At 45.0% G+C, this 19592-nt stretch overlaps 1 protein-coding gene across 5 annotated transcripts in view; it reads left to right on the top strand.

The window, feature by feature from the left end:
- LOC146353773 (uncharacterized) overlaps positions 1-19592 on the top strand; it is a 197853-nt gene that overhangs the window by 57573 nt on the left and 120688 nt on the right. The gene's annotated exons all lie outside the window — the stretch shown is intronic.

The following is a 19592-nucleotide window of genomic DNA, read 5'->3' as shown; positions in this document are numbered from 1 at the left end:
ACAGTGAGGAAGCAGTGGCTGGTTACTGGAGGACAGAGCTGTGTGTACCACATGGTTTGTCCTGGGCCCCTTAAGCTAACCAGCTGCTGTCCAGCATGGTAGATGACTCTGTACCACCACCAGTAAGATTTTACTACAAGTCCAGTTGGATTCTATACATGAAATGCAAAGGGGGACATCTTATCCTTTGCCTCAGTCCACCAAATGTGTTGGGCCAGCCCTGCATAGCATTAGCACATTATTCAACTAACGTATTTCTTTAGCTATCCAAATATCCATACAGTAACACAATCATGAGTCCTCCTTAAAAGTTCCTCCCTGTATAAAAAGTTCTTAAAAGTTCCTTTAAAAAATCCTTAAAAGTTCCTCCTTGTATTCTGAAGTGCTGGTCGTCAGGCAAACCAACTTAATGTTTCACACAAAGGTGTTCTTGATTATTTTGTCTATATGTATAGCTTGTATAACCCACCACGTATATGAACCATGTTATCTACTTCTCTTCAGTAATTATAATGCACTGCAATCTTTCTGTCAGTTAATTTGCCTAAATTATATACTGTACTGAAGTTCCGTGGTAAGATACCGACTGCAGCTTGCTGAGCTTACTTCTGACTTGCAGTTTGCTTTTACAATTCTGCATTAAATTGCGATGCTACCCTGAGTCACCATATGGGGAATCCAAGACAGGGCTGGGCCAAGACAATTTGCCTCCTGAGGCAAAGGACAAAATGGTGCTCCCCTCTGTTCCATGTACCGAAGTTGTCTGGACTGGCAGGGGAATCTTACCTCAACACTGGCAAAAAGGTAATCACACCTGTAGGCAGCAAACTAGTTTAGAAGGTGCAGGACAGGCTGTCCTCCAAGAGAGGGGAATGGCCAGAAGGGGGCAGGTCCAGGATTAATGGCTGGAGGGCTGCCACTGCTGGTTGCCTCATTCTGTCCCCACCCCACCCGCAGGTTCTGCCTTATAGTAGGGCCTGCCCTGGTCCAATACATAGGATAATGGATTATAGTATTGACTGTATGGATCCCCTGACATTGTCCTTGCCTGTGTAGGAATAGGAAATAGAAAAATACTTCTACATATTAATGGTGCACTGTTATGTGATTTAAAACAGCTGCTATTCATTCATTCACTGTACTTGCAAACCATCCAGCAACCAAAGTTCTCTGGGTGGTGTACATTACATTAGAAACATAAAATACAACGTTAAAAACATAAAATAAAAACAGCACAGAATAAAACCAAGATAAAACTAGCAGCAAAGAATAAAACTATTCCAACTCATAAAACCAAATTAAAGCCAGCAGCAGAACAAAGCATTTAAAACGGTTCTTAATATGCCTGGGAGAATAAAAAGGTCTTCACCGGGTGCAGGAAAGAACATAGCATAGGCACCAGGCAAGCTTCTCTGGGGGAGAGCATTCTACAAACGGGGTGCCAACACTGAAAAGGCCCTCTCTGTTGCAGCCACCCACCTCACCTCATTTGGCAGGGGCACCTGGAGGAGGGCCTCAGATGATGATCTTAATGTAAGGGTAGGTAAATATGGGAGGAGACATTCCTTTAGGTAAACTGGCTTCCAGTTTTACACCTTATGTCTTCATGAGATTCATGTTAAAACATTATGGAAAAATTAAGGCTGTCCTTAGCTCCATTCAGTTTCTCTAAGTGGAGCGTCACCGTCATATATGTCTATATGGCCTGTGAGTGTGTGTGTGTGTGTGTGTGTGCACATGTGTGCGCATGTATGTATGTTTCTGGATATGGATGTATTTCTTGGATTAGCAAGTTTAAATTTGTACAGCAATTCTTGATTTAGATTTGAATTTTCTATTTGCTTTTGTGGACTTAAAATATATAATTGCCCATAGAGTGACACAGGCTATTCTATAGATTATATGCACCATTCCCTGTAGTCCAAGAAGAGCTTTTAAATTCACTCATACAGATACAAAAGGAAGTGCATTGTGAATATACTGGTGAACATTATTTTCAAAATGATGTGCAACAGGATGCTCACCACCTAAGAGACTCTAAAAACAAACAAACCCTTGACTACTCTTTAAAGCAGCTTCCCCCATCTCGGGTCCTTCCAGATGTTTTATACTACAGCTCTCATCACCCCGACTATTGCCCATGCTGGCTGGGCTTATGGGAGTTGTAGTCCAAAACATCTGGCGCGACTGAGGTTGGGGAAGCCTGCTCTAAAAGGCTGGTGAACTTTCCACTGTGATAGCAAATAATGATTACCACTTTTCTCGCACCTGAAATGTGTGGCTGAGCAATATTGACGCATGTGTATCAAATTGCCTATAGCAAAACTGATTCTGTATTTGGCACTCTGAAGAACTCTGAGTTTTTAACACATAAATCAATGGGCAATTCTCTAGCCTTTGTTTATATTTCAAGCCCAGTGAACAGGTGGTCTGGTCGATCAACATTCAGTTGCCAAGGAGGGATGGAGAGTAGCTGAAAATGAAACGAAACAAAACAAAAACAGTCACAAAACAAAAAAATCTCTCCCCAAATCTTAAGCAGCAAACAAGCATTTTCAGCTAGTGTGAACCATTAACATCCAGTGACGACAATGCTGGGGAGAGAGAAATTAATTAGATGGCAACAAGGACTGTTGCGAGCAGGATCATCAGTTACTGTCTACTCTCTAGTTCTCCTTTTGCTTCTTTAGCTCTCCCTCAGCCCACGTCCTCGTAAATTAAAAGAAATTATGATTCCTGAGTCAATTACTTGCATCATTACTTGGTCATTATCAGAAAGGGCAAACCTGGCACACATAGATATGCTACAGTCAAGTTTTATTGTATGGCTAAGCCCATCAAAATTTTGCTAATGCAATGAGTAATCCTAAACTCCCAGAGAGGGCAGCAGAGGGACTGCTGGATACTGCCGATATCCCTCTCTGTGGGTGGAGAGGGAGCTTCACTGACAGAAACCTCCCTTCCAGGGTGGACATGTGTCCTCTTTTATAGGGACTGTCCTCTATTTGAAGGTGTCCTCTGTTTGAGGGGCTCTCCTGTCCAATTCTGGTTTAAAGATAAAGAACCCTAAGAACTGTTGCCCATCACCACATAGCACCTGAACAGCAGACTGAACAGCAGACTGAACAGGCAGGTACACAGGCCACCTGGTCGCGGTCCTCCACACTACTTTATGGTGAGATGTACTGTATTTCTACTTAAATTATAATAACTTTTAAATTGGTGCCTATACATATAAATTAACACATGCATGTTTATGCAAATTGGTGTCCTCTCTTGTCTTCTTTTTGGGTGAGGCATTTCCCCTTTTTTTGGCGATTCGTAAGTGGTCACCGTATTCCCTGGTGCTGCAGCAGAAAACTCTGCCATCACCATGTCACTGCATGCACTGCTCCCCAAGGTGCGTCAGGGGAGGTCTCGGATCTGTTGGATCCAAAGCCCCCTTGTTCTCCCAACCCACTTCCAGAAAGTCTGAAGAAGTGTGCCAGCCCTGGAGTTGGTGTACTTATTTTTCCTCCCATTAGTGTCGGTGGGAGGGAAAATTTTAAAAGGCCGAACCAGGGTGGGGCAGGGCGTGGGGAATCTCCCCACACTACCACTTTAGGATTGCTCTGCCCATCTTAAAGTCATTCAACAGTCACCAAATGGACATTGAATAAGATGGTCAATCTTGCATTCGGCTAAAGAGTGACCCCCCTCTAGGGTTTATTTATTTATTTAAAATATTTCTTGGCCATCTTTCAGGGCAGAAGCCCTCCCAAGGCAGCTTACAGTAATAAACTACATAAAACAGTTAAATATTAAAAACGATAAGAGCATAAAAAGCATATCTACACCAGCCTAAAATTCTGCATTTAAAATGGGGCTTTCTGCTTCTGTTTCAAATGCAGGACCGTAACGGACTCCCGTTACATATGCTTCCTTTCCTCCTTTCCCCCCTCCTTTTCCTCTTATCTGAGTCTTCCATATGTTTCATTATACAGCTGCTAGATGGCGCTGTGGTCTAGCTCCTCTTATTGCAGGTTTTCCTTTGTTCATGGAGGGAACTCAAGCTCGGTTATTTGATAGCTCATTATGTCCTATCTTTTCAACAACAGAATAAAGGTCATTTAATGAGGGAGATGCCCTGGAGGTTAACGATGTCGTCTAAAGGACCTGCAAACTTCCATGAGTAACCAATCTCAATAGCAGGATAAAAGCTCCATGTGAAGAAGCCCAAAGGCAGTAAAATACCAATAAAAGCTAACAATAAAACCAGCAACGACAATGGCAGTAACAGCAACAACAGTCATATCAAGAGGAGGCTACGGTAAAATAATACATTTTCAAGGCCTTCTTAAAAGCTTGCAGTGATGGAGCATGGCAGACCTCCATGATTGTTGTTCTTGGTAACCTGTTCCAAGGGTGTGGGGGCACTGCAGAAAAGGCCCTTTCATGTGTGGTCACCCACCTAACTGCTATCATGGGTGGGCAGATGAGGAGGGCCTCTCTTTCTGATCTTAAAGTATGGGCATGCTGATAGGGGTGAAGGCGGTCCTTCAAGTAACTTGGACCCAAACCGTTTAAGGCTTTAAAAGTAGGGATGTTGGAGAATTCTGCGACGGACTCCAGTGAGGCTGGGTTCTTTAGAATCCGGCCCCCCAGAGTCCATGGTGGAACGGACCACCCCCCCGCCACCCCCTGAAATCCCCCCTGGAATGGACCTACCTGGCAGCGGTGGCGGTTCCAGGTTGTCTTCTGGCCGCTGCCGGGCTGCAGCTGCAAATGGCAGCCACTACGTCGGCCACCATTTGCGTCCCTGCCAAGCCGTGATAGGCTACGTAAGTATCTACGTAGCCTATCATGGCAAAAGGCAGGGAGGCAAATGGCATCCGCTACGCCAATTGCGTCCCTGTCTTTTGCCATGATAGGCTACGTAGATACTTACGTAGCCTATTATGGCAAAGAGCAGGGATGCAAATGGCGGCCGCTACGCCATTTGCGCCCCTGCTCTTTGCCGTGATAGGCTACATAGATACTTATGTAGCCTATCACGGCTTGGCAGGGCTGCCGGCCGCCATTTGTGGCCGCAGCCGAAAGTCTGGCTGCGGCCGGGGAGGATTCTGGAGGGGGGGAGGGATGGATCGCCTCCCCCCCCCACCGTGGACTGCCGGCCGGAATGGGGTAAGTGTTTCGCACACCCCTATTTAAAAGTCAAAACCAGCACTTTAAATTGAGCTTGGAAACACTCTGCTAACCAGTGCAGCTGGTGTAGTATTGGCATTATGTGATTGAATCGCCTTGCCCCTACCAGTCCTTGGCTGGCCGCATTCTGCACCAGCTGAAGTTTCTGAACTGTCTCAGGCAGCCCCACATACAGCGCATTACAGTAGTCCAGCCTGGATGTCACTAATGTGTGGATAACTGAGGCAAGGTCCGTCCTTCTCAGCCTAAGCTGGTAAAAAGCACTCCTGAACACCACAGCCACCTAGGCTTCCCCAGTTAGCTCAGAGTCCAGATTGCACACTTGATCTTTTAGGGGGAGTGCAACCTCATCTACGACCAGTTGTAAACCTCTGTCCAAGTAGTTGGTTTCCCACCCTATAGTACCTCCATCTTCTCTGGATTCAATTTCAGCTTTCACCCTCATCCATCCCAGAACAGCCTCCAGACGCTGGTTCAAGAGTTCCACAGCCTCCCTCAGATGTGCAGATGGAATTGAGAGATAGAGCTGAGTGTCATCCACATACTGATGTCATTTCAGCCCAAGCCTCCTGATGACTTCTCCCAGTGGTTTCATGTAGATGTTAAAAAAAACATGGGGGGCAAGAAAGAACCTTGTGGCACCCCACAGGCTAACGGCCATGGGGTGGAACAGAAGTCCCCCAGCACCACCTTCTGAGACCGCTCCTCCAAAAAAGACCAGAACCAATTTAAAACCATGCCTCCCAAACCCAATCCAGATAAATGATCCAGGAGGATACCATGGTTGATGGAATTGAAAGTCACTGAGAGGTCCAGAAGAACCAATAGGATTGCATTCCTCATATCCATTCCCCAGTGTCAGTCATCAATCAGGGCAACCCATAACCAGGCCTGAAACCTGATTGGAATGGATCACGGTAATCAGTTTCATCCAAAATGGCTTGGCGTTGTGAGGCCACCACATGCTCCAGGGCCTTGCCTGAGAATGGCAAATTTGACACAGTGCAGTAGTTATTCAAAACCATAGGATCTACATTTGGTTTCTTCAACAAGGGCCTCGCCACAGATTCTTTCAAAGTTGCAGGGACCTCACCGTCCCTCAAGGAGGCATTTACCACCTTGGAGGTCCACCTTGGAGCTCTTCTCAGGGATACCACCTCCCAACAAAAACCTCCAGGCCTCTAGGCCTTACCTTGTCTCTGTAGGCCTCAGACCTCCATAACAACAAACAATTTTTAAAGGCAATAACAACATTATGTACAATCTAGAACATAAAGTGGTAGGTCTTCAACCCCACCACCTCCCACGCAAGATAGGCAAGTCAAAATGGTATAAATCTACCACACGTGGTAGGCCCCAAAACAGCATTCTGGGGGTAGTGCTGGAGGCAACTTTGGATTTGTTGACTCCCAAGCCCCTTTGTTTCCCCAAGAGGCTTCCCATGACTGGGCCCTTCATGGGAAGCTACATCAGCCTGGAGATGGTATTATTAATTCTGCCCTCACCAGTGGTTTCAGTGCACAGGGGGGAATGTTTTAAAAATCCACCACTGACCACTGGGGATAAAGGTAAGGACAGAATATTCCCCAACTCCTGCTCTGGCCAAGATGAGCTGGCAGGCCTTTGGAAATGATGGATGATCCACCACTTTGCTCCTCCCCATTTAGGATTGCTCTCTTAGAGGCCTTCCTGCTTCAAACAGAAAAAGCCTAGGGAAGTCATGTAAGATTGTCTTACTGCTAGACAATTAAATTTCCTCTTGAAATTTAATATCTAGAAGTCGTCTTGTTTTGAGCAGGGCTTTGCCTGTAAATGACTTTGCTTCAACAGGAGCCCCTCTGAAAATCCACAACTTCTTGTGAACCGAAGGGCCAAATTATACAGTGTTGTGTAGTTTTGAGGTTCTTTTTGCTATCGTTTAAGAACATAAGAACACAAGAAGACCCCTGCTGGGTCAGACCAGGAGTCCACCTAGTCCAGCATTCTGTTCACACAGTGGCCAATCAGCTGCCCACGGGAAACCCACAACCCCCCGCCCCGGTGGCAATCTTCAGCAGAGGACTGGGAAAGGGGGGATTTCTTAACCCTTTCTTGGTGGCTATTTGTACAATCAAAATCCCACCCTCCATTGCTTTCCTATCTACAGGGGAAAAGATATAGATCCTCCCATTTTTTTCCCCTGTAGGGAAAAAAGCAGCTCAAGGGGGGAATATTGAGTGGACAAATGGCTAGCAAACAAAGGGTCAAACAGCCTTCCCATTGTTCCTCCACAGAAGACTCTAGCCCATTGGGAACAGAACCATGGAACTACATTGTGGTCATATTCTATTAAGGAGATGAGGATTTTCAGATGGCAGAACTAGCAGTAAATCAAGCTTATGTCCTGCTGTGGCTGGATCAGGCCCAGCACTAAGGAGCAAGTCCAACAGCAAGTCAGTAAGCAGGCAAGGGTCAAGAGCACAGTGATACCAGTCAAGTAAGGCACAGTACACTTGGGCAGATACGCAGGCTTTAAAAGCTTTTAGAGGCCCCCAAGGCAAACCTTACCCTGCCCTTTAATTTCTGGAAAAATAGATGATTGGCTTAGAACTGAGATAGTTCTGAACCTAATATATTTCTCCTGTGCCTTCCAGTTTTTGTTGGCAGAGAAAGAAATGCCCAAATAGTTAAATGAAATCTGCCCGGTTGATTGAATAGCCACCTACCATCCAGTTATACCATGGAGGTTTATCCGCAAAGAATATAATCTTAGTTTTGCCATAATTAATGGCAAGTTCTTCTGCCAAAATGGGTTAATAACAACCTTCAAAAGTGATCTTCATAACTCTAGTTGATTCTGTGCCAATAAAATCATGTTGTCTGTATAAAGCAGAACACATCATTTGTTATCTGCCATTTTGACTAGAAAGAAAAATCTTCTGTTAGCTCAGAAACCATGACAGTGATGTAAAGGTTGAATAAACGATGAACCACAAGCCACCATTGCTTGACTTTTTAAGAAATGGCCGTTGGACTGGTAAGTTAACTATCAGAATTCATATAGGCATTGATGTCTGTATTAGGGTATATTTTCCTAATTACAAAATTAAGATCCAGAGTGTAGCTGTGTAAGGTAGTATCCACTATTAGTCCCACTTAGAGGAGACCCATTGAAATGAATGGAACTTAGATCAGTTGTAACTAACTTAAGTCCTATTCATTTCAATGAGTCTACTTTGAGTAGGATTAACATTGGATACTACTTTTAGGGCTCCTTCACACTGAGCTTTTATCCTGAGATTGCTCACATGATGCCATGTCCCTCCAGGGCGTCTCCTGCATTAAATGCCCTTTGTTCCATTTTTAAATAGATCACAGATAAGGAGCTATCAAATTACCCCATTGTGCTCCACTTCAGTTTCCTCCATGAAAAGAGTAAAAGTGGCAAGAAGAGGAGTGAGATCAATGAAAGATAATGGAAGATTCAGATATGGGGAGAAAGAAGGGGAAGGGGGTGGGGGAAAAGGAAGCATGTGAAAAAGGGAGTCATTGTGACCCTGCATTTAAAACGGAAGCAGAAAGCCCTGTTTTAAAGGCAGGATTTTAGGATGGTGTAGGAATGCCCTTAGGGTGCAATCCTATCCAGATAGGTGGCCGCCTCCAAACTCGGAGGCGACCGCCTATCCAAAGCAGGACAGGAAAAGCATGGAGGGGATTGTTCCCTCCGCGCTTCTCCTGCCCTGCATTTTTGGATCACTGCCTTGTTGTGGCGAAGGGGCTTGCCTAACTCAGTGAAGCCATAAGCTATGCTGTGCAGGGCCACCCAAGACGGACAGGTCATGGCAGAGAGTTCAAAGAGTTCAGAGAGTTCAGGAATTCAAGTCTATGCCCCAACCACGGAGGCTGAAGAAGCTCAGGTTTATCGGTTCTATGAAGACCTACAACACCTTCTAGAACTAACACCAAAAAAAGATGTCCTCTTCATCAAAGGGGATTGGAATGCTAAAGTAGGAAGTCAAGAAATCTCCGGGAGAACAGGCAAGCATGGCCTTGGTGTACAAAATGAAGCAAGACAAAGGCTAATAGAGTTTGCCAAGAGAACAAGCTGATCATAGCAAATACTCTTTTCCAACAGCACAAGAGGCGACCCTACACATGGACATCACCAGATGGTCAATATCGAAACCAGATTGATAATGTACTTTGCAGCCAAAGATGGAGAAGCTCCATACAGTCAGTAAAAACAAGACCTGGAGCTGACTGTGGCTCAGATGATGAGCTGCTTCTTGCAAAATTTTGGCTTAAATTGAAGAACGTAGGGAAAACCACTAAACCGTTCAGATATGACCTAAATCATATCCCTTATGAATATACAGTGGAGGTGAGGAATAGATTTCAGGGATTAGACCTGATAGACAGAGTGCCTGAGGAACTATGGACGGAGGTCCGTAACATTGTTCAGGAGGCAGCAACGAAATCCATCCCAAAGAAAAAGAAATGCAAGAAAGCCAAGTGGCTGTCTGATGAGTCTTTACAAGCAGCTGAGGAAAGAAGGGAAGCGAAAAGCAAGGGAGAAAGGGGAAGATATACCCAACTGAATGCAGATTTCCAGAGAATAGCAAGGAAAGACAAGAAGGCCTTCTTAAATGAACAATGCAAAGAAATCGAGGAAAACAACAGAATGGGAAAGACTAGAGATCTCTTCAAGAAAATTGGAGATCTCAAGGGAACGTTTTGTGCAAAGATGGGCATGATAAAGGACAAAGAAGGCAGGGACCTAACAGAAGCAGATAAGATTAAGAAGAGGTGGCAAGAATACACAGAAGAACTATACAGGAAAGATCTTAATGTCCCTGACATCCATGATAGTGCGCTCACTGAACTTGAGCTGGACATCCTAGAGAGTGAAGTCAAGTGGGCCTTAGGAAGCATTACTAACAACAAAGCTAGAGGAGACGACAGTATTCCAGCTGAGCTATTTAAGATCCTAAAAGATTTATTTATTTATTTATTTATTTATATTTATTTATTTCTATACCGCCCAATAGCCGAAGCTCTCTGGGCGGTTCACAAAAATGATGCTGTTAAAGTGCTGCACTCAATATGCCAACAAATTTGCAACACTCAACAGTGTCCACAAGACTGGAAAAGGTCAGTTTACATTCCAATTCCAAAGAAGGGCAACGCCAAAGAGTATTCAGACTACCGTACAATTGCGCTTATTTCACATGCCAGTAAGGTGATGCTCAAAATCCTACAAGCTAGGCTTCAGCAGTATGTGAACCGAGAACTACTGGAAGTACAAGCTGGGTTTCGAAGAGGCAGAGGAACTAGAGATCAAATTGCCAACATTTAGGGATGTTAGAGAATTTCGCCACAAATCTCGGGGAGGCCGAATGCCAGCGCATTCGGCCCCCCGAAATCGGTGGCGAAACGGTCTGCCTCCCCGCCCCCCCCGGGACGCGACTTACCTAGGGCGAATCTCCCTGGCGGCGGCGGCTCCGGTGGCAGTTTGGCGGCGGTTCAGCGGCGGCGGCCAGTCTTCCGACCGGCTGCCACCACTGCCATTTCCAAGTTAAACAACAACAACAACAACGTGATAGGCTACGTAAAGATTTACGTAGCCTATCACGGCTAGATTTTTAAAAAATACCGTGATAGGCTACGTAAATGTTTATGTAGCCTATCATGGCTGAGTGAAAGAAACAAACAAACCGCGCGTACGCAAATGGCGGCGCCCATGGGCGCCTCCATTTGCATACGCACGGTTTTTTTTTTTCACTCAGCCGTGATAGGCTACGTAAATGTTTACGTAGCCTATCACGGCTGACTGCAGGGATGCAAACGGCGGCGGCTATGGCCGCCGCCTTTTGCAGTCCCAGCAGGACAGGATTCGCGGCGGGAGGGATGGGGCGCCTCCCCCCCAGCCAGAATTTCGGGGGGGAGGGACGGGGCGCCTCCCCCCCGGCCCAAATTTCGGGGGGGAGGGATGGAGTGCCTGAGGAACTATGGACGGAGGTCCGTAACATTGTTCAGGAGGCAGCAACTCAATCCATCCCAAAGAAAAAGAAATGCAAGAAAGCCAAGATATATCCAACTGAATGCAAAGTTTCAGAGGATAGCAAGGAGAGACAAGAAGGCCTTCTTAAATGAACAATGCAAAGAAATCAAGGAAAACAATAGAAAGGGAAAGACTAGAGATCTTTTCAAGAAAATCGGCGATATCAAGGGAATGTCATACAAAGACAGGCATGATAAAGGACAAAGAAGGCAGGGACCTAACAGAAGCAGATGAGATTAAGAAGAGGTGGAAAGAATACAGAGAAGAACTATACAGGAAAGATCTGAATGGCCCTGATAGCCATGATAGTGCGGACACTGAACTTGAGCTGGACATCCTAGAGAGTAAAGTCAAGTGGGCCTTAGGAAGCATTACTAACAACAAAGCTAGCGGAGATGACAGTATTCCAGCTGAGCTATTTAAAATCCTAAAAGATGATGCTGTTAAAGTACTGCACTCAATATGCCAACAAATTTGCAACACTCAACAGTGGCCACAAGACTGGCAAAGGTCAGTTTACATTCCAATTCCAAAGAAGGGCAATGCCAAAGAGTGTTCAAACTACCGTACAATTGCACTCATTTCACATGCCAGCAAGGTTATGCTCAAAATCCTACAAGCTAGGCTTCAGCAGCATGTGAACCAAGAACTACCGGAAGTACAAGCTGGGTTTCAAAGAGGCAGAGGAACTAGAGAGCAAATCGCCAACATTCGCTGGATCATGGAGAAAGCAAGAGAATTCCAGGAAAACGTCTATTTCTGCTTCATTGACTACGCTAAAGCCTTTGATTGTGTGCATCACAACAAACTGTGGCAAATTCTGAAAGAGATGGGAGTACCAGACCACCTTACCTGTCTCCTGAGAAACCTGTGTGAGGGTCAAGAACCAACAGTAAGAACTGGACATGGAACAACCGATTAGTTCAAAATTGGGAAAGGAGTACAACAAGGCTGTATATTGTCGCCCTGCTTATTTAATTTATATGCAGAGTACATCATGAGAAACACCGGGTTGGATGAATCACAGGTTGGAATTAAGATTGCCGGGAGAATTATCAACAACCTCAGATACGCAGACGATACCACCCTAATGGCAGAAAGTGAAGAGGATCTAAAGAGCCTCTTGTTGAGGGTGAAAGTGTAGAGTGCAAAAGCTGGTTTGAAACACAACATTAAAAACCCTAAGATCATGGCATCTGGCCCCATCACTTCCTGGCATATAGAAGGGGAAGAAATGGAAGCAGTGACAGATTTTATTTTCTTGGGCTCCAAGATCACCGCAGACAGTGACTGTAGCCATGAAATTAAAAGACGCTTGCTCCTTGGGAGGAAAGCTATGGCCAACCTAGACAGCATAGTAAGAAGCAGAGACATCACCTTGCCGACAAAGGTCCGTCTAATCAAAGCGATCCCAGTAGTAATGTATGGCTGTGAGAGCTGGACTATAAGGAAGGCTGAGCGCCGAAGAATTGATGCTTTCGAACTGTGGTGCTGGAGAAGACTCTTACGAGTCCCCTGGACTGCAAGGAGGTCAAATCAGTCCATCCTAAAGGAAATCAACCCTGAGTGCTCATTGGAAGGACAGATCCTGAAGCTGAAGCTGAAATATTTTGGCCACCTAATGTGAAGAGAAAACTCTCTGGAAAAGACCCTGATGCTGGGAAATATTGAAGGCAAAAGGAGAAGGGGACGGCAGAGGATGAGATGGCTAGATAGCATCACCGATGCAATGAATATGAACTTGAGCACACTCCGGGAGAGAGCGGAGAGCGGACAGGAAGGCCTGGCATGCTATGGTCCATGGGGTCACGAAGAGTCGGACACGACTTAACGACTGAACAACAACATTCTTTATTAGAATCATCTCAGACTTCAGAAGTGGTTTATATCCCACCATAGCTGTAATGATAATGAGAATTTCCTTCCAAAAAGCTTTAGCCTTTGGACAGCATATCCTCATGTGCATATAATTAATTAAATTCCTTTTAACCTATTTGCTATCAAGAGTGAACCGCCCAGAGAGCTTCGGCTGTTGGGCGGTATAGAAATGAAATGAAATAAAATAAAGGAAAAGGACATGGCCTACAATTGGATGTACCTTTACTTGGGTGTAAGCCCCACCATCCTTTAGTGAGACTCTCTTTAAACTTGTATTGGTTGGGCTCCATGTCAGGCTTAATGTTTGTTGGATTGTGCCCAGATTCATTAGCAGCAGCTGAGGTTCAGCATCTTCGTTGCTCAGAATGTGACCAAGCCCGCTTGTACTGGGAAGTCTAGCAGAACAAACAACTCCCCATTGGGATTGGCACTGAGTCCCCCTCCCATTCCCTGGTCCATTCTGCTGCTTAGGGTCCTTACTGTTCTCTTAGCAAATGGGATCAGGTTGTGACATCATTAAAGGGGATATTGCTTACTACAGGCAGGTAAACTTTGCTTACTTAGGCAAAGTAAGGCAGCTGCCTCAGGCAGCAGATTCTGGGGGAGCAGCAGTGAGGTGTTGAAGGACATCTGTGGATGCTACACAGGTTGCCCTGCGCCCCCCTAAGCTACCTTGTTGTCCTCAGGCGAGGTGGAGGGTGCTGTCCCATTGCCAGTCTTGAAGTAAGATTCAGCCATCACTCTGGTTGACTTCTGTATGTGGCGTGTGTGTGTGTCTTTCACATACTTCTGTCTTTTGCCTTGGGCAGCAAATATGCTGCCCTGACCCTGACTACAGGTGCCATTCTAGCCAGGACCATGCATGTTTCTGATGGAGGGAAGGCCATTAGTCTGGAGGAAGGCTCATCTTCTGGAGGCTACCTTCTTTGCAAAGAAGAGAGCACTAGGGGGTTACAGTGTTTTTATAATATCTGTAATTGCATATATGCAAATGAGAGCCAGTGTGGTATAGTGGTTAGAGTGCTGGACTGGAACTTGGGAGACCTGGGTTCTAATCCCACTCAGCCATGAGGCTTGCTGGGTGACTTGGGGGCTAGTCGCTGCCTCTCATCCTAACCTAGCTGACAAGGTTGTTGTGAGGATAAAATGGAGAGGAGGACTGTGCAAGCCGCCTTGTACTCCTTGAAAAAATGGCAGTTATAAATGTAGCAATAAGCATAAACAAAAATACAAGTTGATGACGTGGAGAAGAAGCACGCATATGTGCACACACATGTAGTGCTTGTTCCGAAAATGGCATCAGTTCCCAAAACCAACTTCCGAATCACAAGGAAGCTGATCCTGCCCCTACAACTTTCCTCTCATTTGGTGAAGTGGGAAAAGGCAAAATATATTTAAATGGGGTGGCCACATATGAATCATCAAAAAACTGTTATGTTCTCATGGAAGAGGTACCCTGCTGTTACTTCACAGCCTATTGATGTTGTAAATAACACTTTCTCAAAGACAGTATAGGATTGTAATCTCTCCCTCTACCTTGTAACTACCTTGTAAGGAAACTGGCCATATTCTGCACTCCTCATGACTGAAAAAAGGGGATAGTGCAAGACTAAAGAGTCTGTGTCTGAGAAAAGACAATGTGCATGATACACTGATCTGCGAGGAAATACAGTTACTTATTTCAGGCTAGGATCGCCCACAGCACTGCTGGAGAGATAGAAGGATAAACAGGTCTCTAGTTCTGCCCACAAGTGAACTGTAATGATCTGTGTGGCCTCAGTAAAGATCAGGGTCATCCTCAAGTTGTGGCTGTTAAATCTGTCATTGTGATGATCTCTCTAAGCACAGGCAACAGCTGAAGCATTGAGCATCTTGACAATTCTACTGTGGCAGAGGTGGCAGCCTTGAAGGCATCTATTGTTCAGTGATGCACTGTCAGATTTAAAAGGAGCCTTGGGCAGTGAGGAGATGCCAGTTCCCTTGGCAAATAATAGAATCTGCAGGGGAAAGGGGAAGCCCATCCTTGCCTGCTGCTGTCCTGTCGATCTCTCCCCACTCCCTTCTTCATATCCAAGTTCTGGAAATGTGGACCTCTGACAACTTTACCCCCAGGGAATGGACAGGATTGCCAAATGTTTATGTGCAAGCACATGTGTGCATAGTAGTAAAGGCATGGGAAGAACCTCTGGTAGGGTTGTCAGGTTGCAACATGGAGAATGCTCTCCCTCTCTCTCTCTGTTTTTAAAACAAACTGGGGAAGTGAAAGAATAAGGTGCAGTGGCTTTTCCTACCCTGTCCATTCCTCAGCCCCATTGCTTCTCCCCATTGCTTTGGGGCCACAAGAGCCTTGATTGTTTCAGAAGGCAGGAGACGAAGGTGGGCAAAGGGATTATGGGAAGAACAGGCTGGAAGAAGCTGCAGTGGCATCTTCCTTTGGAGTTACTTTGCTGTTAAAGGGAAACAAGAGCCCTCTGAGTTGTCACCTGTAGCTCTAGTCCAGCCATCCCAAACCTGGTGCCCTCCAGATGTTTTGGACTTCAACTCCCATCAGCCCCAGTCAGCATGATCAGTGGTCAGTGCTGATGGGACATGTAGCATGGCCAATGGTCAGGGCTGAGGGAGTCTGCTCTAGCCCCTCTGGAAAAAGCTCTTTCATTCAAGGAACCTTCATGCTGCTAACATATGTTCTCTGCTGGTCCCATAACACCTCCTCAGCCAAATAAATGGGTGAAGAACATATGCCAGGGGTGGGCTTCTTGTGGTCCTCCAGATGCTGACAGACTCCAGCTCCTATCATCCCTCACCATTGGCCTTGCTGGCTAAGTTTGATGGGAGTTGTAGCCTAACAACACCAGGGGGGGCACAAGTTGCTCACTCCCAATCTATGTCGATTGAGAGACGCTTAGCATGTATGGATTGCAGCAATCAGATGTGTTCCTGGCAAGTTGGAGTTAAACCTTTGTGTGGCAGGGAGTCCAGTGGAGCATTCCAGAGACACGGCAGGTCACATTTTGAAGATGTGACTCCTAAAGAGTGGAGGATCAGTCTATTAGCTGTAATAGTTGAGAATGGAGCCTACATGTTCAGAGTACAGATGTGTGGATCAGCAAAACCCAAGCTCGTCAAAGTTCTCCGAATTCCACCTGAAAGCTCATTCCAACTCGAGCTGTGTCAGATTGCGAGCTTTGTTTTTTTCTTTTCTTGTGAAAATCTGTGCATATTTTCATGTGCATTTTTCAAAATGTACGCATCAATTATGCACTTCTTTGAAGTATATGCATTATTATTCCATTGATTAAAGCATATTTGCATGTATTTTTCAAATTTACACATTTGTGTGCGCATTTTCCAAATGTACATGTGCTGTCGAACACATTTTTTGGGTCTGTGAATCACATTGCAAGCTATGGACTTCGACTGCAGATTGCATCCAAATCTGTGCAGTCTGAGACGTGAACTGGGTAAATCGCGATCAAAACTGAGCTGAAATGAACCTCTCCTACATCCCTAGTCCAGAGGCATCTCTGGTTACTGGATCAGTTTCATGCCTTCAAAGGCTAGAGCATGAATGAATTTTAAGTCCTTAGGAGTGGGTGAGCAGCTTCAGGAGTGCTCAGTGCTAAAATGTTCTCTCAACTCTACACCAGTAAAGACCGATCTCTACACAGAGCACATCATCTCCACTCCCCCCTTAACAACTGAAAGCCCCGATGGTTTCTCAGACACCAACATGCCTCAATTTTAGAGACCTTTTTCAAAATTAAAACTAAGATCTGAGGTAGCCAAGTTGCATGCACACAACACAAACTGATATTCAGAATAAATGTGCAGATTAGAATCTGACTACTCTAAGCCTGTGTGAACTGTTTCATCTGCCAGTTATCCAGTCCATAAAAAAGTTGCATTATACTTATGAATGTCTTAAAAACAAATCTAAAGAGTTTGATGCATACGTGCAATCGCGCTCTCTCTCTCTTTTTGGAGCTGCAGATAATTATTGAGTGGGTTACAGCGTATTAGTGAAGAGCCCTCAGGATATGTTGTAATGAGTTTTGTCTTTAGGTTCATGGTGTCTGGTTTCGCCCCCTGCCCCTGCTGTTGAGCATTTGGTTTCTTCCTAAATAGTCTCTACTTTCTTACTCAGCAAGTTGTAACTTGTTCTTTTTTGTACCAATGGGAAAGGGTTAAATGGTAAGTCTTCCCTATATTGGGTTGGAGCTAAAGACTCCAAAAGGTCAGACGGTTTTTGTGTGTGTGTTTTCTTTCATTTTCCTATTCAATTCTGTTTGCTTGTTCTTCGATAATACAGTGTGTGACTTGGCCCACAAAAAGCGAGTGGATTCTGCCTTCTTTAAAAGTGAGGATCTTAAGACTGTTGTCCACAGAGAAGTTGTCACTTCTAAGAACATATGAAATTGGACCAGACCAAAAGTCCATCTCGCCCAGTATTCTGTCACCAATAGTGGACAGATGCAGGGCATGATGTAGAGGCAACCATGCCCTGTTGTTCACTCCTGGTATCTACTTTACTGTCATTTCACACGCACAGGTTACTTGGACAAGCTACGAAAATACCAGGTGGTTGGCAGCCTTAAACAGGAGTAATAAACATGCTTTGAACACCAGTCAAAGCTGTCATTTTTTTAGAATGTTTGCTGCTGTTGCTCTTTTTATTGTTTGTTGTTGTTTTTACTGTTTTTAATACTGCATTGGTTTTTCTTATGTGTTTTGTTGTTGTATACCGCCTTAGGAGGGCTCCTGCCCTGAAAGGCGGACAAGAAAGATCTTCAGCCAGCCAACCAACCAACCAACCAATCAACCAACCAAGTAGAATGGAGCTAGGAATGGATGAATCTGTGAATTTCTGTTTTTAATAATTTTTCTCATCTTAAATTTGGTTTGTCCTGACCTTTGAGAATTTAAAAAAAAAAATTGCTTGGAAATTCATGTGCATTTTTGTGTGCATTTCTCCTAGTATGTGCATCATTGTATAGATTTTTGCCTACTATATACATCGTTGAAAGCAGTTTTCCTGATATAATGCATGTGTAATGTTATTTTCAGCAACATGCACATTTTTGTCCCAAGCATCCCTAATATAGGAATTGTTGTACCAGTCTTTCATTGGAGAACTCCACTGCAAAATTTGGAGAAGTGTGAATTTCAAAGGATAATTGAGTTTTAGTTCACATATTGGTTCAAAAATGCAAAATGCGGGTTAGCAACAAATTTAAACCCAACCCTAAGTGAAACACTTTACAAGTGAACCTCAGTGCTCCATTTTTGAAATGAGAAGTGGCAAGGCTCAAGCCTGCCAGAATATTACATTCTTGTTCTGGACGCTCTTATTCCTACTCCCAGATGTGTGGCTACTGGTGGCTAATTTCTTGGTGCCGAGTTCCCATTATTACATCTGTTCCAGTGCTGGGCTCTGGAACTGCCAGCTGGTTCCATGGTGGTTTCCTAGCTCAGTCCTGTGAGCATCCCCAGAACAGATGTGGACTACTTCCTCTGTTGACAGGGCTGCTTCTTTTTCTCCTCTCTCCCGCCAGAGGGCCATCCAGTATGCCTGCTGCGATTTGTTCTTTAGTTCTCTCTCTCCCCCTCTCCCTCCCCACCTTTAATGATGATGCCAAAATGCCGGCAAGGGGCAGAGCTTCCGCCCATAAGTCTCAGCCCATCTTTGCCCATGCAAAGGCCTTTCGACGGCAGCACGCATGAAGCCTGGATTCGACCAATCAGTGTGGACATTTCACAGGAGACTTTTCCTCTAGTCATGATATCAGTTTTGTTGTTGTTGTAACATTTGCTGCTGACTAAGGACCGCCAACACATTCTTTATTCTGCTCCCACCCCACAGCCACTTGGGTCATCTGCTGAGTGATCAGTCTAAAAGCCATTACCTTTTTTCCCCATGTGGCTTTCCTACTTCCAGATTTTGGTGGGGGGGGAGGGGAAAGAACCATTCAAATGTTTATCAAAATGGCTGAGCTGCAATGCAGCCCTTTTAAATGTTACCATCCTCGTGTTTTATTGCATGTGGGGTTCGTGGGGATTTGACCTCACTGCAAACTCACGTCTGGAAGAAAAGTTCAACTAGCAGAGGGAAAAAGCAAAACACAGGCTCAGCAATCAGTGTGATGCTTTGAAGCCTACTAGGCTTTTATTGTTTTTTGTTAATCAGGGGTCAGGGCAAAGGATTAGGTCTCATCTTTTATTCTATTTTATGAGCTGCTAGTCCAAGAAGTCAGCAAAAAAGCAGTGCAAAGCAATCTTATCCAGGTACTGCTGGCATTGGCTGCTGTTCCCATCAGCTCAATTAAGGGTATAACTGCAGTACAAAGCTTTATAGGTTTTACACCAGTTTAGCTGTCACAGCTTCCCCCAAAGAATTCTGGGAGTTGTAGTTTGGTGAAGATGCTTACTACAGTTTGAGGAGAGATCCTAATCTCCTTCACAGAACTATAATTCCCAGGATTCCATGGGGAAA

Source organism: Heloderma suspectum, chromosome 2, assembly GCF_057233095.1.
Source record: "Heloderma suspectum isolate Gila_16-S chromosome 2, 16-S_ref, whole genome shotgun sequence".
Classification (NCBI taxonomy): domain Eukaryota; kingdom Metazoa; phylum Chordata; class Lepidosauria; order Squamata; family Helodermatidae; genus Heloderma; species Heloderma suspectum.
This window is presented reverse-complemented; position numbering and strand designations above follow the sequence as displayed.